This window comes from Gopherus flavomarginatus, chromosome 6 (assembly GCF_025201925.1).
Source record: "Gopherus flavomarginatus isolate rGopFla2 chromosome 6, rGopFla2.mat.asm, whole genome shotgun sequence".
Taxonomy (NCBI): Eukaryota; Metazoa; Chordata; order Testudines; family Testudinidae; genus Gopherus; species Gopherus flavomarginatus.
The window spans coordinates 2,734,804-2,761,783 of NC_066622.1; positions in this window are offsets into that span (position 1 = coordinate 2,734,804).

Consider the following 26,980-nt stretch of genomic DNA (forward strand, 5'->3'; position numbering starts at 1 on the left):
CCTTTCCTGCGGCTCTTTATAAGGAATGCCTTTCCCCTGCTCAGCTGGTCTTATCAGCGTACAGAGCTGGCTGGGCCCCAGGCTGGCCTCTGGCCCTTTAATGGAGCTGCACCCATTGACCCTCTGAGTCAACAGATCTGTGCCATATTTGGCCCTGAATCCTATACGTTCTTTAAGATTTCCCATACCTGGAATACCTGCCACCGCTGTCTAGCTCCCCATCTGGGAGTTTAGTGCTTGAACAGAAACTGTCCTTTTAGCTGTCACCAGGGATTGAACCCAGGATCTCCAGAGCTAAAAGCATTTGGCCTTTAGAGCTTGGGCTAAAGGCCAACGAGTCTGAGCTGGCAGTTGTCGCAGATTCATATCCTCTGTGGATCAGGCAGTAACAAACACTTGCTAGCTCGCCCAGCCTTACGGCTTCTGCTGTTCCAGGTCAGGGGGCTGCTTTAATCAGACTTCTGTGGACTAGGGTTGCCAACCAGGAAATGGTGTGTTTGAATCTGGGGCGGCTCTAGACATTTCGCCCCTCCAAGCACGGCGGCATGCCGTGGGGGGCGCTCTGCCGGTCGCCGGTCCTGCGGCTCCGGTGGACCTTCCGCAAGCGTGCCTGTGGATGGTCCGCTGGTCCTGTGGCTTGACCGGCAGAGCGCCCCCCGCGGCATGCCGCCCCATGCACATGCTTGACGTATTGGGGCCTGGAGCCACTCCTGTTTTGAATAATGGCTCTGCCACTGATTTTGCTGTGTTGCCTTGGCCAGATTACTTAGAACCTCTAAACGCCAGTGGCTTAGGAGCACAAATCCAGTTGAAAGCCAATGGGACTTGAGCTCCGAAGTCACTTTTGAAAATCTCATCCCAACCGTTCTCTGCCTTGGTTTTCTCCTCGGCAAAATCTGCATGTTGATATTTACTTACCTACCTTGCAGCGCTTGAAGATGGATAAGTTAGAACCAGATCTTCCGAGTGAAACCCAAACCAGTGTGTCTACACATTTCTGCCACTTACGTGAGGTGAACAAATACGCCATGTGCAGATAAATTGGGGGAACCCAGGAAAACGTGACTGATGCGCGTGGCCTTTTTTACTCCAGTGGCCAGCTCACCAGTATGAGCACCACTCACCATGTAAGGGGGTTCGGGGCTGAGCACTAGAGTTTTGCATGCAGCTATGGCAGGTGAGAGGCTTAGCTGTCAGAAGTGCTGGTGTCCCTAAGTAAGGCATGAGAAACTCTTCTCGAGGCTTTGAGAGTGTTCAGTACTCGGAAAGAGCTGGTATCATTAATATTTATTTAATCGGCCTCATTTTGCTTTGGCACATTCTGAATAGGGTGTGAATTCATAAAGTTTGGGTTTTTTCTATCAGTACTGCAGGCCTGAACCATGAGAAACCCTGTAGGTTATTTCCTTGTAGGACTTAGATCACCAAGCTTCACTGGACTCGTCCAACGATAGCAGCTTTATAGCATAGGTTTTCACCACCAAAGGCTTGGTTTCCAGTAACAACCTTACACAAAGGTCAGTGTATTACTACTCTGTGATTCCCAATGATAAATGAAACACATTACATGTGCAGTAAAGACTCTATTTATCCTTGATATTTTTTTTAAAGTCCCAGCAGGTTTAATGTGAGTAGGTTTGGTTGACCATCATAACAAATCAGAAATAAACCCCAGTGTATTCCCATGAAGGTGAAAAGCATTGCGGACATTTTTGAAATTGAAATATCAACATTAATATGGAAGAGCAACATTAACAGCGTTTGATAATGCTAAAAAATTAACGTTCATCAAAAGCCGGGTGCCAGCACTATTGCTTTGTTTATCAACAGACTCATAAAAAAACAGAGTTATTAGAGGATCTGAAATCACTCAGTAATTCGGCTGCTGACGTTGATGGATGGCTCTTGGCTGTTTCTCTTTGCTAAAGCTGCTGACGAGATAAATGTTTTATTCATGAGGCCCAGGGAAGAAGGGATGCCAAAGAAACTCTTTGAGATGTCAAGCAAGTTATCAGGTGTTATTAAGCAAAGGAGCTGAAGGACTATGTTTTAGTGTAGATGGACTATGAACATATCCAGCAGTGATATATCAAAAGCCAGGCTGCAATTTTGTTATCCCCTGTGTAGTAAGTGGAATAATGAGCTGTGAATATGAGCCTTTTTATTTACTATCCTCCTGTACACACATTCATCTCAACAGCTCTCGGTAAGAACTGTTACAGCAAAGGGGATTTTCGCACCTTGTGTTGTAAACTTTCCTAATTCACTTAGGACTGGAAACAAAAACTGTACTTAAGAGGCAAAACTCTAACAGCTCATAAATTCAGATCAAACCTCAAACCAGCACAGATGAAAATCCACCTGTAAATTGCAGCTATAAAAGTAACAAATGAAATGACAGCAAGTCGATTCTCAGGTGACCCTTTAGCTCAAAAATTTAATTATTGAACGAGCCTTTTATCCAAATACTGACTATCAGGGAGTTTTGTCCTCAGCTTTAAGGGGAGGAGGGGACGGGACTTTTTTATTTCAGGCAATTTGCATAAAGGGCCAGATCCCAGAGGTGTAAAATGACATAACTCCAGTGGAGCTATGCTGATTTACACCAGCTGAGTATCTGGTGCACAGTAATTTGGGTTCCTTTCAAAGGACTCATTCCTGTTGCATATCACTTCGGAGAAGGAATCTTTGTTGATTTACGAAGGAAAGAGGATTAAATCACTGTTTTGTATAAAGAATTTTAATGAAGGGGTCCTTTGGCCCGCAAGCTCTTGCATGGACAAGTGTTTGAATATTTCATAATCTATATTAATAACTTCTTTTAAGTGCCTGGAGTCTCAGAAGAGCAGAGCAGATGAGCTCTTGATGGAACCAAACTGTCAATCTGAACAGGGTGACATTAGACAGTAGCTGCGGTTCCAACTCTAACCCTATGAAATGTGCCTGCCTGCCAAGGGAGCAGCAAAGGGGAGTTGAAATGTGCCTTACCAGGAGCTCTCGAGAGTAGAAACATCGGAAAAGGTATTAAAAATGAGTAATTAAGCACTGAAAAATGATAGATAACAGTGAATAAAAACTAGACAAGGGCTGTACTCCCCCTGCTCATCTGATTTGCAAGGATCGAATCCTAAAGACCACAGGCATATTTCTCCTGGGTCCCAGTTAAAAATCAGACACGATAGACTGACAGTGGAAAACTACTGTCAAAAAAGCTGTCAAGATGTATCAAAATATGTCAGAGTATTAGCTCTCTTTATCTGTCAAAGCCATTGATTATTTTCAGTAAAGAAACCTGCTGACAGCAGCTGAAACTGTAGAATTCTGTACAGCAATGATTTGGTTGACACATATCACTATTTCCTAAACAGATGAGTCAAAGCTGGGTTTTTTTTCTTCACTGAGTCTGCAGAAGGCAGCATGCTTATATCATGTCCTACAAAAGGTAAATGATGTAAAAAGAAAGGAACATCCATTAGCTCTTTGGATTTTCAGCACTAAGAGCCCTTTCTATGTAGCATATATTTTAAATGTTCTTGTTTGCATAAAATCTTCAGTTTTCCTGTGGTGGATGTGACCCACTAGAGGGATTTGCTTAGATACCCTGAAGTAATTCAGACAATCAGTGAATCATATTGGTGCTGCTCGTGATCACAGCTGACAGTGTATTGTTGACTACAGTAAATTTCTGTTTACTACCCATTAGAAATCCATACCCATAGCACAAGCATTAATATTCTGCAGACAGTGTGTACGGATACAACATAGTACAGATGGACAAACCAGGGGAGGAAAACCTGGACTCCAGACCCTGACACTTTGCCAGTTTCAGAACCAACTTTGGACTTCGCTTTCCCCTGAAATTGGCATATAATCTTCTCCATTCCCTTTGCAGTAGGTTTGCAGTTCTTGGTTCCAGCAGAGAGCAGGATCGGAAGTATTGGAGTCTTTCCTGTGGCATTTTGTGTATCAGAGTGCTCACAGCTGGAAGCAGAAATGGAAAAGGCAGAAGTCTGGAGAGACGAGCAGTCCACGTAGGCCGAATTTCCAGCCCATTTTCAGAGAGGCTCAGATAAGCAGGCAGAACTTGTGCGTGTAGTTGAACTGAGTATCCACTCACAGCTGTCCAGCCCATCAGGGATACGGGTGTGTATCCATAGGAGAATATCCTATGTGGTTCATCAGAACAGAAACTTAGGAGTTAGGGATGGAAAATGACCTACTGAATGACCCAATGCAGTCCCCTGTTTAGTGCGGGGCTGTGGTGAGTTGTGCCAGGCTGCCTGAGGTTCCATGGACCTTTCTAGCAGCTGGGTGTCAGAGGAGTTCGAAGGTCAGATCCTCTGCGCTGGAGACTATGATGTGGAGTAGCGTAGAGCCACTACGAGAGTTTTACATCCCACCCCGCCAGGGCTCCCTTTTCCACAAGGATGCCCTAGGTAGCCTGTTCACCCAGCTTTCTGTACTGTAGAGCAGACTTGGGACAGATACACGTACACAGTCCAAAATTACCTTGGCCATTTTTGCTGCAATGTTGCCTTGCAAACTGGTGTCTGATCTGCTAAACTCTCACTCCTAGGTCTGTTTCAGAGTCGCTGCTTTCCCAGTGTTTGTATCATTGGATATCTGTATTTTTGATCACTTACCACCACCACCCCACGGTGTACTACAGTGTGTCCCCCCGCAAGATAAATTTCTTTTTTGTTATTTTCTAACCCTTTTTCTTATCTCTCTGTTGGCTCTTTTGCTTCTATTTCTCTGGCATCATTAATATTTGAAACTCCTTCAAGGCTTGTATCATCAGTTTGCTCTTTTCCAGATCAGTAAGGAAGATAGTTACTAAGATTGGGCCTTGGTGTTCTCTGTGCCATACCTCACTGGGCATCTCCCTCAGCTCAGTACATTGTTGTTTGGCATAATGTGGCATTACAAGTATTTTAAAGTGTAACCCAATAAATGCTCCACTTACAAAATCTGAATTTATCCAGTTAGAGTGCTTAATTGACTGAACCCAAGGCATCTCATTTTAGAAAAAGGTCTCCTCTCATGCAGCTTACATTCACGTGGATGTTTCGATTTTCAGTTGCTAGGAGGTGCAGGTATGGAAGGTTTCTTTTTAAATTGATATTTTAAAATAGCTCTAAAAAGAATTGTACTTTCTGATTTAAAGTTTGCCCTGATGTCTCCTTATTTCTGTGTCCTCACTTTCCCCTTTTGGGCCTAGAAGAGCAGTGCTTTTATGTCTCAACAACATAGTTTGTGAAATAAAAACTCTCATATGGAAAGAGACATCATTGGGAGCAATAATTACTATAGAGAATGATTTAATGTGATGCACCTTAACACAGCGAGTCAGATAGCAAAGAATTCTTCCCAGGCAGGGCATGCATTAGCAACCATACTGAGTACTCACTGTTAATTGGCTCACTTGTTTCTCAGTAGATAAAGCAATGTAAATTCAAGCCAACATTGCTCTAAAATAATCTTGCCCTTTGCTTATTTTACTTAATCAGAATATAGACAGCTCCTAGGGCCTGAGTCAGTGTCTACTGAAGCCCATTGAGTTGGATGGGCTGGCATAAATCCTTGGTGTTAGTCAGTCTCCAGTGAAACTGTATGCCTCCTGCTGCATCCGTCTTTGGTGATGGTTGCCGATAGCAGAAATCTGAATACATTCACTGGTCTGGATGGTAGAATGATGATGCTTTGTGAAACATAAAGAGAGCTGGTTAGTCCTAAAGAACCATCTGCCTAGTGTGTTGGAAGGGAAAGCAATCCGCTATACAGGTGATGTACTCTAAACCCACAAGCTGCATACAAGTCATGACTTCGTTGGGGTTTCTTGCACTGTGTAAAGCTAAGCCCATGCAGTAACCCTAACCTAAACACTAACTGGGGCCTCAGATTTTACTTCTCTGCAGCCAGCTCCATCACTGGTACAACTTAGTTTACGGTAGGACCAGAGGTATGGCAGTTCCGAAGGACCTGCTAGTCCAGTACCTGTCCCTGACCGTGGCCAGCATCAGATGCTTTGGAGGACGGTATAAGAACCCCAGCAAGCAGATGTGGGATAATCTGCCTCTCCACATAGGTGAGACAAGGTAGGAAGGTAATAGCTTGTCTCTCTCACCAACAGAAGTTGGTCCCATAACAGATATAGCCTCATTCATCTTGTCCCACTGATACCTTGGGACCACCATGGTGACAACATCGCAGCGTCCATAGGTCTCCTCCTGATCTCTGTGAGCTTCCAAGGAGTTCTGCCCAGTTGTACCAGCTGAGGATCTGGCCCATGCTTCTTGTGTTGACGTAGACGATGACTTAAAACGCCCACAGCCCTGGCCCCAGGCTTCTTGGCAGCGTTCCTTGCAGGCTCCCGGGCTTCTCAACTGCTCACCTGGCAGGCTTCCAGATTGCCTGCTGCCTCAGCACCTTGCCTGGGGAGCTGCTACTGAGCTGACGCTCTATGGGACCCACTGCTCCCAAGGATTCCCAGCACCCCAGGGAGCTGAGCCGCTGGCTTCCAGCTGGCCAGCCCCTGGGGCTGCTCTCCTAAAGGGTGGGTGAGTGGGCAGCCAGGCACTGGGGAGCTGAGCAGCCACTCTGAAAAAAATTCAAAGTAGTTTTGTTCATTCTGCTCCGAGATGGTTACCCCACCCCCACGAGTTTCTGAAGTTTTAGCAGAATGGAAAATCCCATTCCCATTCAAGTGTCATGCATGCCCATATCTGTACGCAAAGCCCTCCTCCCAATTGCTCCATATCATCATATTAAAATAGTGGGCATCCCAAATGTATCCCTGTGAAACATGGCACTATCCATTGCAGAGTCAGTATGAATTACGAACGTATTAATAACGTTGAAAATTGGCTCAAACACGAGCCATCCTAGAGAAGTTAATGCCCTTGTACATAGATTTTATTATCCATTAGTACATGTTGTGCTGCCTGCTAAAAATAATTCAGGCTATACTTCTATCACATTAAGATAACACTAAATTTCACTATAATTTGAAGGAAATATGGTTCCCAGCTGTTGTTGCAGAAGTGAGCTAAACAAAATCCAAAGAAGTGCCGAAGGAACAGTTGTAAAACTCAAACCATGTTAGGCACAAAGCTCCTTGTGTATCACCCTATAAAACAGAAACAGCTGTAAGTCAAGGTCTATATGAACAAACTGCAAAACAGAATGAGCTTGTTTCTGAGTTCAGTGACTTCATTTACACTGGAGTGACTCCACTGAAATGGACTGAGTTACTTGGGCTTTACGCTGGTGTGCCAGAGATCAGAATCAAATTGTTATCATCGGCAGCACAGTTGCACTTAGAGGCACTGTTGTGCCAGGTGCTGCATAGACACCGTTCGGGAACAGGCTCCTGCTTTAAAAGGCTCACAGTCAAAACAGACAAACATGGGAGAAAGGGGGCAATATCATCCCCATTGTGAAGATGAAAAACTTAAGTGATGTGCCCAAGTTCTCTGACACAGTGTCTGGGAAATGAGCATAGACCTCCTGGAACCAGATTCGGTGCCTTCACCACAAGGCCACGCTTCCTCTTACTGGCCCCTAGTGAGCCAGGCCCAAGGACGGTGTTTTTGTTCGGAGTTTGTACTTCACCTAGCACAGTGGGATCCTGGTCTGTGGCTGTCACTGTACAAATCACAATCATTATTATGATGATGTGTTTTAAATACTTGTAGTGACCAGCGCAGTGTCTGACATTGAAGTACACATTCCATCTCTTCCCAAGCAGCTGTTCGAAGACACCATCTCCCCAGCTCAGAGGCTGGCCGAGTGGGAAAAGAAAAGAATATAAATGCAGAGTTGGTGAACTACGCTTCCTCAGCTTAGCAGCATATTGTCCCAAACCTCGTTCCCTTCTTTGAGCCTGATGATTTACCAGCAGGACTCATCTGGGAACCAGCAAAAAGCAACTGAAAAATTAACCTGAGCAAACCTACAATCTCACACTTGACCCAAGAAGTCTACAGTGTTGGCCTTCCAAGCAGCAACGGCTCAGTGCAAAGTGGAAGAGAAATGTGCCGTTAAAAGAGAAGCCTGGAGAGCAGCTGAGCAGTGACAGCAGTGAAAAGATACAAACCAAAAGAATGGCTCTGACAGCACATTCCATTGGGAAGATAAACAGGGAAAAAACAAAACAAATGGGAATTGTCTGAACACATGGCCAAAAAGGAGTCTCAGCATAAATGCCACCAAAGGGAACTTGCAGTGCATGTAGATGGACTACCCATCAGGCAAACAATATCCTCTTGTGAAATTTGCGAGACCAGCATTGATTGAAAGTCTCATGGCTGGGGGAAGTAAAGCGTGTATGATTTGAAGTAGCATTCATCCGACAGTGGGCTGGCAAAAGCTGACAATTGTTGATGATAATGAACTGAAGGAAACTAGAGGAACGTGATTTAGAGGGGAAGAGCAGATTGTGATTTTTGTCTAAATGTGGATTTGGTTTCTGAGCAAATCAGATTTATGCTTCTCTGAGACAATGTTGCTAATAAGCCAATGACTCAGAAATCTTACACCAGATGGAGTTCTTTAGCTGAGGTAGAGGGTATTGTTTTTCCTAAGAGGAAAGTAGCCAGTTCTTTTTAGAAAGCGGATGTCTTGAAAATATGGTGGGTCTTTCTCTTCAGCAGACATGCAGCTTTGTCTAATAACACCAGGCCACTCTTTTGATGCTGTTTGTAAAATGGAAAAATTCTAATTGGAATAAAAAAGGAAAGAATGCAAATACAGATTTTAATAATCAAATATGAAGAGTATAGTTTTTCATATTATCTTCTGTAGTGGAAAATAGACCCTAAGCCACAGTTTAGAACCACAAGGGCAAAATATCTAGGGAGGTGAACCACAAATTTTCAGAAGAACAGAGTTCTCCCATTCAGAGTTAGGGTTTGTCTACACAGTCACTCAGGTATATTAATCTGAGTTAACTACAGGTGTGAATTTGAGGGGGGTTAGTTAAATCACATTAAATTGCTGTGTGAATACTGTTATTCTGAATTAAGACCACTTTAATTCTGTTTAGCTTAATTCAGTTTGGAAGTGAAGCAAACCAAATCAATATTGGCTGTTCAGGGCGCTGCTTTTAGTTGCCTCTTCCTGGTCACAGGTTTCAGCAGCCTTGCGCAATGTGCAGTTTTGGCCAGCTAAGCCAGACTCTTATTAGACAGAAGGAAAAAGAAGAGGGATAGGAAGGAGAAGACATAAGGTGGGGAAGGAAAAGGGCACATGGGTGAGGTGGCAGGGCAGCAATAGAAAGAGAAAGTCTCACATCCCAGGTGGTGTTTGGGATTCAGCTGGAGCCAGTAGAGGTGACAGTGCCATCTGGGCCCCTCTCCCTGGCCTGGTCTGGTCAGGACCGTCCAGTCCTGGGGTTCCAGGAGATGGGGGTGGGGGTAGCAGGCACAATAGTGAAGCTTACTTCAGTAGACAAATTCCCTCCCACCCCCAAGTCTTTCTTTAAGAATCCAAAAAGGGTGTGGTGGGTGGAATAGTTTATCCCCTCATTGTTTTGTCCACCGTCAGGCTTACTATCTGACATGCCAATTTTGGTTAATTGATTTTTGGTCTCATGCCGTTCTTGTTTATCAGGCGTGATCACAAGGTCTCTTTGTCTGGACTAGTCCTGTCTGTCTTTCTCGTTTTCATGCTTTCCACATCAGCATTTATTGTTATAGGTTGTTGTGACATTACCTGAGCTTTCACATACCTTTTACAGTTGAGCTCAGGGTAAATTTGTAGGCCACATAACCCATGCTTGCAGTACACACAATGATTAAGCATTTCCTGGAGTTGTTTTTGTTAAAATCCTTAAATGCTCATTTTCTCCCCTATTGAAAAACTGTCATTAATCAATGGGCTAAGCAAAGGGGATTCTTTAGGTCTCTGTCCTGTTAGGATTTAGCACACGTTTAACTTCAGACATGGGAGTAGCTCCACTGAAGTCAGTGGCACTGCTCGTGTGCATCAGTGTTTGCAGGAGTGGTCCTGGAAAGCAGCGAGATGTGGACTTGAATCTCAGGGGCCAACAGCAGTGTTAGACTTCAAAACTCCTTCAGAGGAACAAACTGTGTTATGAAAACGGCACATTTTATATAAAGTGCAGAAATGGGTTAGGCTTTGCATCTTAGAAATGCAGCCATGTGGTGTGCAGCCAGGTGACTGTGTGCAGTTTACTAATAAGCTGGAAGAGGTGAGTAAACAGTAAGATGGTCAAATGTGAGATGACTGAGAAGAGATTTATTAGGATCTAACAAAGACAAATTACTGGGCAACCTGATGGGAGATGAAATTTAATGTAGATAAGTGCAAGTTATTGGAAATGGGAAGGAATGACATGTCGTACCTGGGGCTGTATTCCAAAATAATTGTAGCTATTTTTTTTAAAAGGTCATAGTCATCACTGGAGAGCTCATTGGAAAATATCTGCTCAGTGCATGGCAGTGGTCAGAAAAGCAGATGTGTTAAATGGTGTTAATATATGGAGAGAAAACAATAGTGAAACTATGACAGGTTGGGTTTATAAATGGGGGTCGTGAGCTCCCTGTGAATGCGGTGTTCAGCTCGGGATACCATAACTCAGAAATGATGTAGCAGAAATAGAAGGGGTTTGGAGAAGGGCAATGAACCTAATCGAAGGCATGAAAAAGATTTCAGTGGAAAGACTTGCACGTGAGAAGAGAGTGCCAAGATTAGGTCTATTTAGCTTAGAAAGAAGAATCGGTAGCAGTCGGCAAGAGAGAGACAATATAATGAACCTCATAAAGAAGGTCAGCTGGCTGCTCATACCTTTTCTTTCTTATCTATGAAAAAGGGGCACCAAGTGACATTCGAAGGCAACTCACATAACAGTTTTTAAAGGAAATACTTTAACCCAAATTATAATTAGCCTATGGACTCATTGCCACAAAGTATCATACTGAGACCAAGGCCTAACAGGATGTATATAAATAACAGTATCAGCTAGCTAGAGTTTCAACCTTCATGCTGCAGGCAACAGACTAAGCAAAACTTTCTTCTTCGGCAGATTATTGCATAATCATCCATTGTGGGATTTTACAGCTTGCTTGGAAGCAGCTGGCACTGCTTATTCTCCAGACCACATCTTGGCTCCAGTGGTTTGCATTCTGTGTTCCTGCGTTTCTTTGTGGCAGTGAGTGCTTTACAATTCATGGATAAAATACTTTTTTCCAGTTCTTGACCAATTTCCACATGTTTGGACGGTAAGTGCATCAGTGTTAGTGATCAGGGTTGTCAAGAAGATGAGGCTTTTTGGCATCCCATTTATGCAATCTCTTTGGCCTTCCTTTTTATTTCGCTCATCCCTGGATGATCTGTGTCCTTTCCTGCCTTTAATTATTGCAGATTTTGGACCCATCACTCCAACCGTCTGCCATCAATAAGCTGGTTAATTTCATTATTTTGTTGACTTCGCAAAATGGTTATCCTGAAGTGACTGATACTAGGGCTGGGTGGATTGCAGAATGTCTGTTTGATTTTGGTAACGAGCATAAAACATTGGCACTTTGATTTAGTCCTGTAGTTATAAAACTTTTATTAGTAAGATGCTGTATGTTTAATAAATATTTGCAGTGACTTTTAAAGGGGCCATATTCTTTACAAAACCTCTGTGATTTCCAGTGTCACGGTGTATGCTCCTAGCTATTGTAGGGTATATCTTGTCTTTTTTTTTCATTTAAAAAATGGTAAAAGGGCAAAACATACATGAAAATAAAAACCTCTGACATGTGATTTGCCTTGAGATGCATGAGAGCTAATCTCAGATTAAGGAGTAGCCAACCTCTGTTTGGAGGAAGGCTAGGGTATGGACAAGCAAATGTGGATCAGAACTGGTCAGACACCAGAGATAACAGCCTGAGTCAGAGGCCCTGCTCGGCATAATTCCCAGCCCACCCTCTGCCCAAACACACACACAATGTGGGACAAATTATGGCTGTCCCTCGTGAGAATGGACAGCACAGTGGAGACGATTCAGGACTGGGCACAATTATGATCCAGATGTCCCAGTATTGCCAACCCCAGACATTAAAAGATATGAATCCAGCCCCCCAGATATCATGAGGTTAGCTTAAAGAAAACTCATGATTTAAAATAAATCAAAGATTGGACTTTTTTTTTTGCCTTCTGTTTCTATAGTGTTGGGTTACGTTTTCAAGCTTTTCTCTACAACCATGAAGTTTAGAAACTTACCGTTATTTTTTAATGTAAGATGAGATTCTCACACAATCACAGGACTCCAGGAGATGGGGCTTTAAGAAAAATACCAACTAATATGATACTCACAATAAAATCACAAGAGTAGACAACACTGCTACTCCCTCCATACATCCCTCTAAATACACACAAGTGCACCACAGTTCTGGCCATCCTCTTCTCCATACTGGCCTGTAGAATGGGTCTGGTGTATGGGAAAACATGCTACGCCGTCCCGAAGGTTACAGCAGTGGCTGCTCTCCTGTGTGAGATAGGAAACTCCAGGTGGCATTCTCACTAGAGTACTTGTATGAGGAGAATTGAAAAATACTGTTTCTTTTGTTTATCTTTTTTACGGTGCAAATATTTGTAATAAAAAATAATATAAAGTGAGTACTGTGCAGTTTGTATTCTGTGTTGTAATTAAAATCAATATACTAGAAAATGTAGAAAAACATACAAAATATTTAAATAAATGGTATTCTATTATTGTTTAACAGTGAGATTAAAACTGCAGTTAATCGTGATTAATTTTTTAAATTGTTTGACAGCTCTAGTAAATAGCTCTCCTGAGTCTTTATTTTAAGTGTAAGTAATTTTTAATAACAAATTACACCAATTTTGTATTGTGAATTGAGGATTTGGGGACTAAAATGAGCATCTTCCCTCAAAATATCAGAAATGGGAAAGGGCTGTTTCTGTGTCTGTCTATACATGTAGTTAGTGCTACTTAACACTTCTGGATCCTTTAGGACGAAGGGCACCAAATTCAAAATGATTGCTATTAGCTGATTGGCCTCTCACGTTGTCTTTATTTCCAAGCAGTCCGTCAGCTTGCTAGTTGTCCGTCCGGAAGGCAACGTTGGTAGAAAACTAGATCCAGAGAGTTTGTGGGGGAGGTTGGTTAACTGAGATTTTTATGATCATCACTAGTGTGCAGTGTTTTGTTTCTGAATGTAAAAGACAAAGACAAACTCTTTTTCATGACTTTGGAATCTTGTCTCAATGCAGGGACACTTATCGGTGGGGAGGGAATCATGGTTCTGTGAGTGAGGATTTATACCAGTGGAATCTACATCCACAAATCCCTGAGCATCTAGGTAAGAACAGACTCAGCTGGGGGTGGAATTTTCTCTTCAGTGCGGTTAGATCATTCTCAGTCTGAATACTGGGGGATTCATCTTGGTTTAGAAGCTTCTCTGTCTAGCCCTGTGTGTTAATTTTCGGTGGAGATCACTGTCTTTCCCATCCATTGGTACACTTTTGGATGGCTTTGCATTTGGATGTGCTATGACCGTGCTGTCTGCAGAGCTGCCTCTTTGCATACGCTTTGGAGTATACCTTTTTAAAAAGCAAATGTGCTTTTAATTGTCAGGAATAATAACAACACCCTGAAGCTGTAGTTTTTAAAGTGTGCAAAGGTTTCTGATCCTTGACGCTCTCGCAGCGCTGGTACAAAAGAAAGCAAGAAGTGGCACAAATCACTTTGCTCTTTATTAACCCTTTATCTCCCTCACCTCTCAGGGGCTCCCCCTTCTTTTCTCTGAGGCTACGTCTTCACTACCCGCCGTATCGGCGGGTAGCAATCGATTGCTCGGGGATCGATATATCGCGTCTAATCTAGACGCGATATATCGATCCCCGAACGCACTTATATTGATTCTGGAACTCCACCAACCCCAACAGAGTTGCGGAGTCGACATGGGGAGCCGCGGACATCGATCCCACGCTGTGAGGACGGTGAGTAATTTGATCTTAGATACTTCGACTTCAGCTATGTTATTCACGTAGCCCTTTTTTGGCCCTTTCACAGGGGTGCTGACAGAGTCCACAATGCCTACAGGTTCCTCTGCTGGGCCTTAGCATCTCACGTGCCTTGGCCATGCCCTGCTCAGAGGTGCACAATAACTAGGGACCTCCCAGCATGTACAAGGTTTCGGTCCCAGTAAATATTATGGTGCCTTAAGACTCCTGCAGTGAACACATTAATAATGAATAGGTAGGTGAACAATGCAGACTGAGCGCCCTGCTGATCAAACCCCTCCTCCACAACAGGTTCAGGATGGGCAGCAGCAGGGCAAGCTTCCCCTCTTCACAGTAGCAGGTAGTCACAACTCCCTTCCGCAGTGTGCACCCCTCAGAACAGGAGCACAGCAGGCTCCATGTTTCACCTTCAGCTGTATCTTTGCCCTTTAAGATGAAATTGCCGAGAGAGGTGATATCTGGAAATGGACATCAGTCTGCCAGGAACTGCACCTGACATCTATCGCACAGAAAAATCAGAGCCATTGACCTGCTTGTGTCATGCTCCAGCACAGGATCTCCATTTGGAACAGAAAGGCAAATCCATTTTATTTTTTATTGCTAGCAGGAAGAGGGAACAGCGGCGGAGGGAGCAGGGGCTAGGCAAGCAAAGTGGTTTGCCCTCCCTGCCTTTCTCCCTAACTCAGGCCTCCAGACTGGTGTTTCAGTTCATCTTTAAACCAAGCATGGAGATTGCCAGGTCTACCTGCACCATGCCAGGGCCTTCTCTTTGTGACAAGGCTACTGGTGGGAGATAACTCTGCGTAATGCTACAGAGTGGATAGCAGCAAAGCTCTCCAGAATTATTGGCATCAGCCAGCCTCGAGTCCAACAAAACGAACTCTTGCCTCTTTGCATCTTTGAAACATTCTTGTACTGGTGCACAGGGGCAGGTAAATCAGGCACTGGCCCATGGCCTGGCTGAGTGTTTGGTTTCGCTTCGGTAGTTCAGCTGACGTGAACAGCCTTCATTTCCTCTTGTGCCTCCTGCACTGGCTAAGACATTCAGTGTCCCCAAGCAGCAGCCCCCAAACTTCTAGCTTTCCACAGCCAATGCCAATCTTCTGTTTTGTGTGTGCTGGCCTATTGTGCCTGTGCGTGCTCTCTGTTTACCACCGCACTCATCACACGTGGGGCACACAAGTCGCCCCGTTGAAAGCAGGGGGCTGCTTGTGGAGCTGGTACTACATGAATAAGACCGACAGGATCTGGCCAAAGAAAAAGTTGGTTGCTCAATTGGCAACACACTCCCTCTACCAATGCAGGTAGGTGTGTCTTGCCATAAATAGAGACAACCAAGCCCACTAGACCCATTCAGCTTCGCGTCTCTCTTCTTTTGGCTCCTGGACCTTGAAAATCGGTACCATTTTCCATCACGTCCTCTGGGCTGTTACACTCCTGCTTTTTACAATGTTGCACAATAGCTCAATACTCTGTCGGAGGCAGGATTCTTTCTCATGTGCTTCCACAAGAACGATGGTAATAAAGGCACTGCTGTCTACATATCTCCTACCAAGAGGTAATGAGCAGTGATCCCAGAGCGGTTTTGCTAATAACCTCAACTAGAGTGAAGAGTTCAGCTGGGAAGGGAGTTTGTTTGTTTGTAAAAGTTTGCTAAGTTTTCAGACTGCGGTGTTTCAGAGCTGGCTCATTGCTAATTAAGGGTTAGTATATGAAATTAACAGTAAATTGACATTCATTTCTCTGCTAGTACACTAGAGCTGTAGGAAATTACCCAAATTATTCAGGTAGTGACATTCATCGCTGGATGGAATGAGCGTAGCTTAAACAAGATTTAGTGCTTCTTGGTAGCTAATATTCACAGCTGTGATAACAAAAAGGCAAACTTCCTCATTCACCATCGTTTTAACAGTGTAGGCGCCAAGTTAGAGTAAAATGTTCATCTAACCTGTAGATTATTTAAGCAATAGGACATGACAGGCAGAGTGCATTTCTGAGAGATCACTGCATGCCTTAGGTGCAAATTGGGAGGCCCCAGCTCGCAGATTAGTGACTTACTGTTATTGTAAAATGAAAATGCAAACCCCAAGAATATCCCCCTGCATTAGCTGGGGGTAATTGACACTGGTGTGCCAGGGCTTCAAACCAATCATAAAAAGCCATCTGAATTCATAGCTCTAAAGTCATTTCATAATTATGTTTAATATCATAATTCCCTGTTTCACGGAGAGGCTATATGGATTTCTGTGCATTTGTCTAAGTGCTCAACATTTGATCTAGGGCTTAGACTCTTACCTTGCCTACTCCGGGGAATGGGTGGCTTGGGGAATTGGTAATTAGCTACAGAGGCCTATCCCTGCAGGTCAGTAGCTCAAACCCAACATGGCTCCACAATGGCCCAAATACCTTACCATGAAGTGGTGATTTTGTTAAACATTTTATTATAGCAAAGTTATACTAACACGCTAACACACTACATCGGATGTTATTTACTCATGATCTGGTTAACTTTCAAAGGGCCTGGCTAAAGATTCTGGCTTGCTGCCTGCTGAGCCCTCCTCCTCTGAGCATGCTAAAAATGGTGACCACCCTTCTAAATACCTATCCTCTTTTTGGTGCGTCCCTTGGTTGAATGCTCTTTCATTAAGAGGACTGTCCATGACGCTTGTCATGAAAATTTCACTTCTATCAACATAGCCTGTCACAGGCTGAGGCTGGCCCTTTGAGGGGGAAGAGGCCAACACACCTGTGACTCAACTCATGGCAGGTGCCTGTCAAAGAGGGCACCTGAGTCTTAGAGGCAGGATGCCCCAGGAGGGAGCTGCCTTGTGGCTCAACCATTTTCTGTTTTTTTTAATTATACCCTGTGTTTTGACCAAAATATTCTGACAAGCTCTAACCCTGTCACAGCAGGTTGGTGAATGAGGGGTGGGCATTTGGCTGGCAGGCAGTTGGGATAGACCATAGCACCACCTCCCCCAAGCTCCATTTGGGGCACTCTGTGCTCCCAGGGGAGAAGGAGGGTGGGTACAGGCCCTGTGCCCCCTCCTCTGAAGGGACTAGAATTCTATCCAGCTATTACACAGGCTGTGTAAGGGGACAGCACCCTTGGTAAGGCGGAGTCTGAGATGCAGAAATTAGAGCAGAAAATGCATTTTAAAAAAAATCTGTATTTCACATGTTAAAATTCTCAACACGAAAAAAATATTAACAAGGTCCTAGCTACAAAGATACTTGCAATATATTATTCAGCCTTTAGGGGTGTCTGTGTTCTGCAACAATTCAGATAGGGCATGGACTAGTGTAAACAAAGGAGACAAAGCTGGAACTCAACCTGTGTAGAAGCTTGTTTGTGTTTAGTGCCTGTAATTAATTTTCTTTTCATAAATACCTCCGGTTTCAGATGGATTGTGATTCCATAAAGCATAGCAATAGCTATCCCCAAAGGCTTAGTAAGCGGACTCCTTTTTACTTTTAGTTATTTATAAAAGCTTTTAGCAGAATTTTGAGGTTGCTTTTCTGGAAGCACTTTAAAATCAATTGACACAGTAAGCCCAACTTCAAGAAATCCAGTACAATGCTAGTTAGTTATTAAGCAGTTTAACAAGTAAACTGGTGCTGCCTTCTATTGTGGGTGAGCAGTTGGCATTTTAGCAAACTTTGCCTTGTGGTAATATTAATACTACTTGGGGCTGTTGCTGCCTCCTCCTCCCCTCCACCGTTTCCCAATTATAATTCTCTGCTTTTGATCTTGGAAATGTTTTTTTATCTCAGATGTACAGCACAGAGATGACATTTTATGAAATGTTCATTTTTAATTATACGGGGATGCTTCTCACTGCAGCAGAGTTGGCACCGGCTTTCAATGCAAAAAATCCTTCTTTTCTGCTGACTTTATCTTGAAAAGAACTTGATGCTCTAGGCACCTGAATATTGGAATGCATCATCGTTCACTAAGCGAACAGCAGGGGATAGAAATTAAAGCAGAAGTGGGAGGACAGTGATAGGCGCATCTAAATCAACAGTAACTGATGAGAGCCAGCCACAGGAATGGGAAGGCTGGAATGCAGGTGTCCTGCCTCTCGGCCTGAGCGTGACTGCACAAAATGACAAGTGGGTGCAGAAGGCAATAAAACGTGCTCCGGTAGGACAGTGCTGAGAAAAAGGCCAGCCATGACATCTTACTACTGTGGTACAGCCCGGGAGAGAAGCAATTGTAGCAACACTCAGAGCACTAAGACATGATAAGGGTGACAGAGCAGCACTCACCCTGCAATGCCAGAGCCAGGCGTCCACCCTCCATAATCAGCTACTAAAAATGATTGAATGGAAAAATAATAAGACAGAGGTTCTCCAGCTGGAGGAGAGGACAATGGCCAATGAACTGGAAATGTAGCACCTCTTCCAAAGCCTGCTGATGTCTGGCAGGACTCCAGTTGACTTCATTCAGCTTTAGCACAGGGTGGTGGTACTCAGGATGGGCAGAGCACCAAAGGTTTGGGGCCTGGGTTCAGTTCAGAGTGGTGTCCAAAATGAAGGCGTTGATGAAGTGCCTCAAGCGCCTTACGGCTGGGAGCGTGGACTGAAATTTTTGTGATTTCTAGTAAAATCTCCAAAAACACTGACTTCTGTCCCTGGACAGACGCGCAACCACTTATGTGAGGTGAGCAGGAAACAGTTCTCGTTTTGTGTTAGCACAGAACACGCTGGCAGTGTGTTTTGAGGTCCCTTTCTAGTGGCTGGTCAGCTACAGGGTAATAGCCTACTACTGCTGCCAGCTAATGGAGTTACTCCTTTAGTTCATGCATGAAAGGTGTCAGGTTCAAACATTACTGATGACCCCTGTTATTACACTAGCATTTGTGTTGGACCAGATTGTGCCACGTTTATGGTGAGTAATACCTTTCTCCTCGAGTACTCTGTATTGGGCCGGCATGGCTCCCCTCCTCCCCGGAGAGGGTTGAGCCCCGGCAGTGGCCAGAGTGGGGGGAGCTATGGAGCTCTGAGCCCGCCCCTCAAAGGGTCAGGCGGCGACCCGGAACTATAAAAGCCAGCCCTCAGGGCTCAGTCAGGCCCCAGCGGCCGGAGAAAACAGACGTCCTTCCAGAAGCTTGAAACTGGGAGACGCCGGCAACCCAGGGGAGCCGCCCGGAGTGGCCAGAGCTTCCCCGCGCTCGCTACCAGGAGGAGGCACCTGAGCTTCCCCGCGCTCGCTACCAGGAGGAGCCGCCGGAGCTTCCCCGCGCTCGCTACCAGGAGGAGCCGCCGGAGCATCCCCGTGCTAGCTACCAGGAGGAGCCGCCGGAGCTTCCCCGCGCTCGCTACCAGGAGGAGCCGCCGGGGCTTCCCCGCGCTCGCTACCAGGAGGAGCCGCCGGGGCTTCCCCGCGCTCGCTACCAGGAGGAGCCGCCGGAGCATCCCCGTGCTAGCTACCAGGAGGAGCCGCCGGAGCTTCCCCGCGCTCGCTACCAGGAGGAGCCGCCGGGGCTTCCCCGCGCTCGCTACCAGGAGGAGCCGCCGGGGCTTCCCCGCGCTCGCCACCGAGAGGAGCCGCCGGGGCTTCCCCGCGCTCGCTACCGGGAGGAGCCGCCGGGGCTTCCCCGCGCTCGCTACCAGGAGGAGGCACCTGAGCTTCCCCGCGCTCGCTACCAGGAGGAGCCGCCGGGGCTTCCCCGCGCTCGCTACCGGGAGGAGCCGCCGGGGCTTCCCCCCGCTCGCTACCGGGAGGAGCCGCCGGGGCTTCCCCCCGCTCGCTACCGAGAGGAGCCGCCGGGGCTTCCCCGCGCTCGCTACCAGGAGGAGCCGCCGGAGCTTCCCCGCGCTCGCTACCAGGAGGAGCCACCGGAGCTTCCCCGCGCTCGCTACCAGGAGGAGCCGCTGGAGCTTCCCCGCGCTCGCCACCGAGAGGAGCCGCCGGGGCTTCCCCGCGCTCGCTACCAGGAGGAGCCGCTGGGGCTTCCCCGCGCTCGCCACCGAGAGGAGCCGCCGGGGCTTCCCCGCGCTCGCTACCAGGAGGAGCCGCCGGGGCTTCCCCGCGCTCGCTACCGAGAGGAGCCGCCGGGGCTTCCCCGCGCTCGCCACCGAGAGGAGCCGCCGGGGCTTCCCCGCGCTCGCCACCGAGAGGAGCCGCCGGGGCTTCCCCGCGCTCGCTACCGAGAGGAGCCGCCGGGGCTTCCCTGCGCTCGCTACCAGGAGGAGCCGCCAGAGCTTCCCCGCGCTCGCTACCAGGAGGAGCCGCTGGGGCTTCCCCACGCTCGCTACCGAGAGGAGCCGCCGGGGCTTCCCCCCGCTCGCTACCAGGAGGAACCGCCGGGGCTTCCCCGCGCTCGCTACCGAGAGGAGCCGCTGGGGCTTCCCCACGCTCGCTACCGAGAGGAGCCGCCGGGGCTTCCCCGCGCTCGCCACCGAGAGGAGCCGCCGGGGCTTCCCTGCGCTCGCTACCAGGAGGAGCCGCCGGGGCTTCCCCGCGCCTGCTGCTACCCGGAGGAGCCGCCGGAGCTTCCTCGCGCTCACTACCAAGAGGAGCTGACTGAGCTTCCCTGCGCCTTCTGCTATCCGGAGGAGCTGCCGGCGCTACCGTGGCCCGAGTATCCCAAGGAGCTCCCGGACCTAGCACCCAGCCCTGGTCGTGACGAGCCGATGCTCCTGGACCCCGCTGAGGCCGATGTTAGGACCCAGGTAGGTCCTGAGGGGGAATACGGAAGCAGCCCGGGGGCAGCCGACCCCAGTCAGGCTGTGGAGTTGCCGGAGCCTATGTCAATGTGTTGCGGCCAGGATCCCCACTGACTGACCAGCGGAGTGACAGCCACTGTTAGGGCCCCGGGCTGGGACGCAGTGAAATGGGAGGGCCTGCATCCGGGGTGGCAGACTCCCCCTCTCCCTGGCCTGAGGAGGCCGATAACTGTTATCACTGAGCTTACTGACTCAGTGTTTCGCTGCCCCGTCCTGACCAAGGGTTGGGCCTTAAACTATTACCGTTGCTCAGCCCTGACCCAGGCCTGAGCTTACTGATTCTGTGTTGCTATCTGTCCTGACATAGAAACCGGCACCTCACGGTTGTTACAGCTCAGCCCTGCCGGAGGGCCTGAGCCCCTCGCCCGTCGGGCGGACAAGCACCGCAAGGACTGCCGGGCTAACTTCCCCGGCCAACCGGAGCAGAGTGGGCCAGCGTGGCTCCCCTCCTCCCCGGAGAGGGTCGAGCCCCGGCACCCCCACAGGCTTACTAGGATAGGCTGACCAAAATGCAGTCTGAATAGGGTAATGTGTGACTGGTGACATTTCACAGGAAAACTGGCCCAGGACACCTATTCTAACAAACCTACCCCTATGAAAAGTCCCATGGGATTTTTAATGACGGCAAGTTTATTATATTACATTAAGGTGTACAGTCAGGGTTTGGGTTAGGTGTTGGACAAACACTTCAGAGACTGTCTCTGCCCTAAAGAGCTTCCATTACATAAATGGTCTATACAAATGGATAGGACCTTCGTTTTCAGCCCATGTGCCAGATAATGAACTATTATCCTCTTAATAAAAAAAGCTCTTTTGTGCCTAAGCTGCTACAACACTGAGCAATGCAAACCAAGTCAGTTATTAACGTGAGATATAAATACACTTTTTTAAAAACCAAGAATTAGAAGTTTGGGCTGAGTTGCTTTTAAAAAAAAAACAACCATTCAAAATGTTAAAAAAAAAACCCACGAACCAAGTCTGTTCAAAACACAAATCATACATCATTTGGAAAAGAGAGCTCACAAAAGAGAAGATGATCAACTCTGAACCCTTTTTGTCTTACTACAAAGGAAGATCTTTAAGAAACAAGAAAGCCCTCATTTTCTCTTCTGATAGCACACATTTTATATAATCTTAAAAGAGAGGCAGAAAAGGGCATATCATTTAGTATGTTGCAGCCAGAGGCAGTGCATGAAGGAAGGGATGGAGGAGAGCAGCAGGCTTTGTGCTTTTCCTTGCAAGGCACTCAGCTACTGCTTAGTACCTGATGGCCCCTGGGATCTGAACAGCCTCACGCTGTAGGGAGTAGGAGGCCTGATGCAAAGTCCAGTGACCTCATGGGCAAGGTGAGGGGTGAGTTTCTAAGAGGTCCTGGGGAGGGGAGAGGAAGGGGGGCTATGGTGGCTAAAAGCCACTTTGGACTTTCTTAATTCAGGGCTGCTCCTAGGGCTGAAGTGACCCCAACCATGAGAAGCAGCCTGAGCCCAGCTACCCATGGGCGTGTAATGGCATGTGTTATGGTCCCATCCTCTCCTGCTCCCAGTCCACACCCGCCCCTAGCACCCACCCTCCGTGTGGGTTTGCAGAGGGGACCCTGTAGAGCATCATGCAGCTGTATTTCTCAGCTCCTGTTCGGGGGCGCTCTCCCCTGGCAAGATCATTGCTGCAGCAATCTGTGGGGCCAGCGTGGGTGGTAGACTCTCCCTTTGTGTGACTGAGGGCCTGATCCATACTCCACTGGCATCGGTGAACATCAGAACAGCCAGACTGAGTCAGACCAATGGTCCCTCTAGCCCAGTATCTTGTCTGCCAACAGTGGCCAATGCCAAGTGCCCCAGAGGAAATGAACAGAACAGGAAATCACCAAGTGATCCATCCCCTGTTGCCCATTCCCAGCTTCTGGCAAACAGATGCTAGGGACACCATCCCTGCCCATCCTGGCTAATAGCCATTGATGGTCCTAGCCTCCATGAACTTACCTAGTTCTTTTTTGAACCCTGTTATAGTCTTGGCCTTCACAACATCCTCTGACAAGGAGTTCCACAGGTTGACTGTGCATTGTGTGAAGAAGTATTTCCCTTTGTTTGTTTTAAAGCTGCTGCCAATTAATTTCATTTGGTGACCCCCAGTTCTTGTGTTATGAGAAGGAGTAAATAACACTTCCTTATTTACTTTCTCCACGCCAGTCATGATATTATAGACCTTTCCTCATATGGAAGCTGTTCCATACCCCTAATCATTTTTGTTGCCCTTTTCTGAACCTTTTCCAAGGTCAATATATATTTTTTGAGATGAGGCGACTAGATCAAGAGGAGCGTTCCATGGATTTATACAGAGCAGTGGTTCTTAAACTAGGGCCACCACTTGTTCAGGGAAAGTCCCTGGTTGGGCCGGGCCAGTTTGTTTACCTGCTGCATCCACAGGTTCGGCCCACTGCAGCTCCCAGTGGCCACGGTTCGCTTCTCCAGGCCAATGGGGGCTGTGGGAAGCGGTGGCCAGTATGTCCCTCGGCCTGCGCTGCTTCCTCTTGAGTGTAACAACTAATTTAGACCCCGTCATTTGATATGTATACTTGGGATTCTGTTTTCCAATGTGCATTACTTGGCATTTATCAACACTGAATTTCATCTGCCATTTTGTTGCCCAGTCACTCAGTTCTGAGAGATCCTTTTGTAGCTCTTCGTAGTCTGCTTGGAATTTAACTATCCTGAGTAGTTTTGTATCATCTGCAAATTTTGCCACCTCACTGTTTACCCCTTTTTCCAGATCATTTATGAATATGTTAAATAGAACTGGGCCCAGTAGTGACCCCTGGGGGACACCACTATTTACCTCTCTCTATTCTGAAAATTGACCATTTATTCCTATCCTTTGTTTCCTATCTTTTAACCAGCTACCAATCCATGACAGAACCCTCTTATCCCAGGGCAGCTTACTTTGCTTAAGAGCCTTTGGTGAGGGAGCTTGTCAAAGACTTTTCTGAAAATCTAAATACACTATATCCACTGGAATATATGGGTGGGAGTGCTTGGAAGGGAAAGCAGAAAGCCAATCATTGTCTTCCCCCACCCTTCTTGGGGCACAGCCTCCACAAGCAAGAGCCTCAGTTCACTAATGCTTAAATTGTACGCAGTGGGTGTTTATTAGATTTGAAAAGAACTATTAACCGACTATCTAGCAAACCGAACTTCTGTAGCATGAATGCTGAGACGAGTCCATTAATCACACTCAGGAGTCTCTGTTCAGAGGTGTACCGATGCCAGACATTGAAAGCAGCCGGAGCTAGAAGTGCTGAGCACCTTGCAAAAGTAGACCACATGCTGCCTGCATGTAGTGCTGGTCCCTGGGAAATAATATTCTGGAGTGTGTGTATGTGTGTGTGTGTGTGTGTGAGAGAGAGAGAGAGAGAGAGAGATAGAAGTTCACACTAGAATACACCCCTGATTTCTTAAAACCTCAAACATTTTTTTTTTGCTATAGATCTGACTTCCCTTCTGATTTATTTCTCACTTTCTATGATTTTTCATCTATATTGATCTGAGCAGCATGGATACCTTTCAGGTAAACAAGGTTCTTTAAATGCCGTAAAAGCTCATTATTAGGATAATGGAACCAAAGTTAAAAACAAATCAAACAATGTGTGTATGAAAGGTTTTCCCCCAGATGGCTAGAAAAAAACCTTCTGAAAACAAATTCAATTAAAATAACATTCAACCTTTTTGTTCTTTCGGTGGTTTGATTTCTCTGAGGCAGGTACACAGAGATGAGAGCTTTCTTTGAAATGCTGGGGATAGCACACCCATAGGCAGGTCTGCGACAGATCAAAACAGTGTTGGGGGGGGTTTGGTACAAAACAGCCTGCTACTATTAAGCTCCTACTTTATGGTCTGAAATGTTTTTCTGTCCCAGATGCTTTTGCATCTGTTGCTGCTCTTTTCTCATGCCTTTTCCCTTATTAAACGTGGCCACAGGTCTAGACCAAAAGGAAATGTCTCCTATATAGACACACGAGAATTCTCTCTCTAGTCATTCTGCTGCCCTGACGTTACCTTTACTCCCTGAGTAGTTCTCTTGCTGTGCTTGCAGAGTTAGGTACTACTCATTGTGAGTAAAGGTAGGAGTACGGGACCTTGGGACCAGGTTCTAGGGGGCTCCGCAGCAGTCAATACAGCAATAGTTAAGAAAGAACAGTTGCAATCTGTCCCTGTGCCGGCAACACCCCTTCACTGTCCTCCTCTCTCCGAAAAGCCTGAGGATGCTGATGGGCTATGAGTGGGCTTTGGCAGTCTCCACGTGGGCTGACCAAGGGGAGAAGTGAATCCCAGTCTAGCTAATTTATTTCGCTGTTCATGCCACACTCAGCACTGTGGTCTCTGACTGCATCGATGTGATTCGAGAGCCCCTCGCCAAGAAAACCCTGATACCCCCTTTTTGAAACACGAGTCCTTGCTCAGCATGGCTCCAGGCAATCACATCAGGACAGACGTGTCCTCCAAGGGTGGTGGTGGGGCGTCAAGCAGTGGAGGGATTTATAGGGGTAAAACACACGGGTCAGAGCTGCAGCTGGAGTACACCAGAGTGGTTCCAATGCGATCGGTTTACACCAGCTGAGTCTGGCTCTGTACCGTTTACCTGTATGACACAGCACTGCAGCAGGTAACCGTGGGCTTCTTATCTCCATTGTTGGAGGTAGGAAATGGAGGCTCAGCCGTTAAAAGCCAGCCTCTGATCTCCTCATGCCTGGTAAATAGTACCTTACCCCAAGGATTCTTCCACCAAACTTGATGGGGCCGCTCCCTGAGGAAGGTGCTATTCAACATGAGTAAAGGGGTCTGTCACAGGCTGGGGGGACCTAGCATTTAACCCCCCACTGGATCTGATATGGACTCAGTTACAGTTAGTGACCCCAGCTGTGGCTACGCAGAGAGGGAAGAGACCTGAGGCTGGGGAGAGGAGCCTGGTGAACAGGCCTAGTGAAGGTAGGCTGGAAAGAACATCAAGGGGAGGCCCTGAGATCGGGCCTGCGAGAAGCAGGGAGGTTTCTGGGGGAACGGCCAGAGTCCTGGGAAGGGGGCTGTGGGGAAACCTGCTGGGAGGAAGCAGCCTAGAACTCGGCAGGGCCTGGGAGCGGGGACAAAGAGCAGAGACCTGCAGGGCAGCCCCAGAGGGGCAGAAGAATTATTGCATTGGGGATTTATTTGGGTCTCCAGCTGGACTGAACTGGGAATGTGACCTGACTGGAGGGCTCGGCCACGGATGATGTAGACAGAGACAGGCTATTGCAAGCCAGAAACATGGTCACAAGGGAGTGCTAGAGATGAAGGCCCTTGGCAGGGCTGCGTCCTGATGTGAAGGGATGTAACAGCAGTGTGGGCTCCTGTGTACAGCAGGAGGCTGTTACTCTAAGGGCTTGTCTGTGCGGGAATATGGTATGGAATAGCTGGGGTGCGAATCTAAAGCGCATTGGCTACTCTGGGCTTTTCCCCTTTGTAAACTGCCTGAAACGGTTTCCCCAAAGCCAAAGAGGAGTTTGGTGGTAGAACCAGCATTAGACTTCAGGAGTTCCTGGTTCTAGAACCCATCTGCCTCCAAGCCTGGTCTCCTACTACATCCGACCTTAGAGAGAGATGGTTTGAGAAGGAATCTCTTTGATTGGTCCAACTTCTGTTGGTGCGAGAGACAAGTTCTCTACCCTTAGCATTTGTTATAAAGGCTGGATTCTGAAACAATTCCCCTCTCATTAACTTGCAGTGTTTGCAGCTTCAGAGGTGGCCAGATAAATGGTCTCTGGCCCAGTCCATAATGGGAAATTAATGTTCTGGGAACTAGACTGTCACTTTGAAATTTCAGATTGTTTTGATTTATTACGACTGATTTTAATGCCCCGTAATTACTGGACTGCCTGCTTTTTGTGGCGGCATGGCTAGCACATGTATGGTGCGTTGATGTTGACCTGGCAGTTTATTGTAGGATGGCTTTGTAGAAATATCTTACTTGAAGTGCGTTTGCTGTTGACTAGCTGGAGAGGTCTTGTCAGGTGCTGTCCTGTGTGGGAGTATTAAGCTTGTGGTTGCCCTTTCAATTTCTCTGTTTGCTTTTCTTTTCATTACATGACTGAGGCAAACTAGGACTCAGGCAGGATCACTAGCATCTCAACAGGCCTGGGATTTTTGTTTATATTAATCACCCCCAAAAGGTATTTAAATACCAATTTGTATTAGTTTGGAAGAGTTTTAGCTTCTTGTCCTTT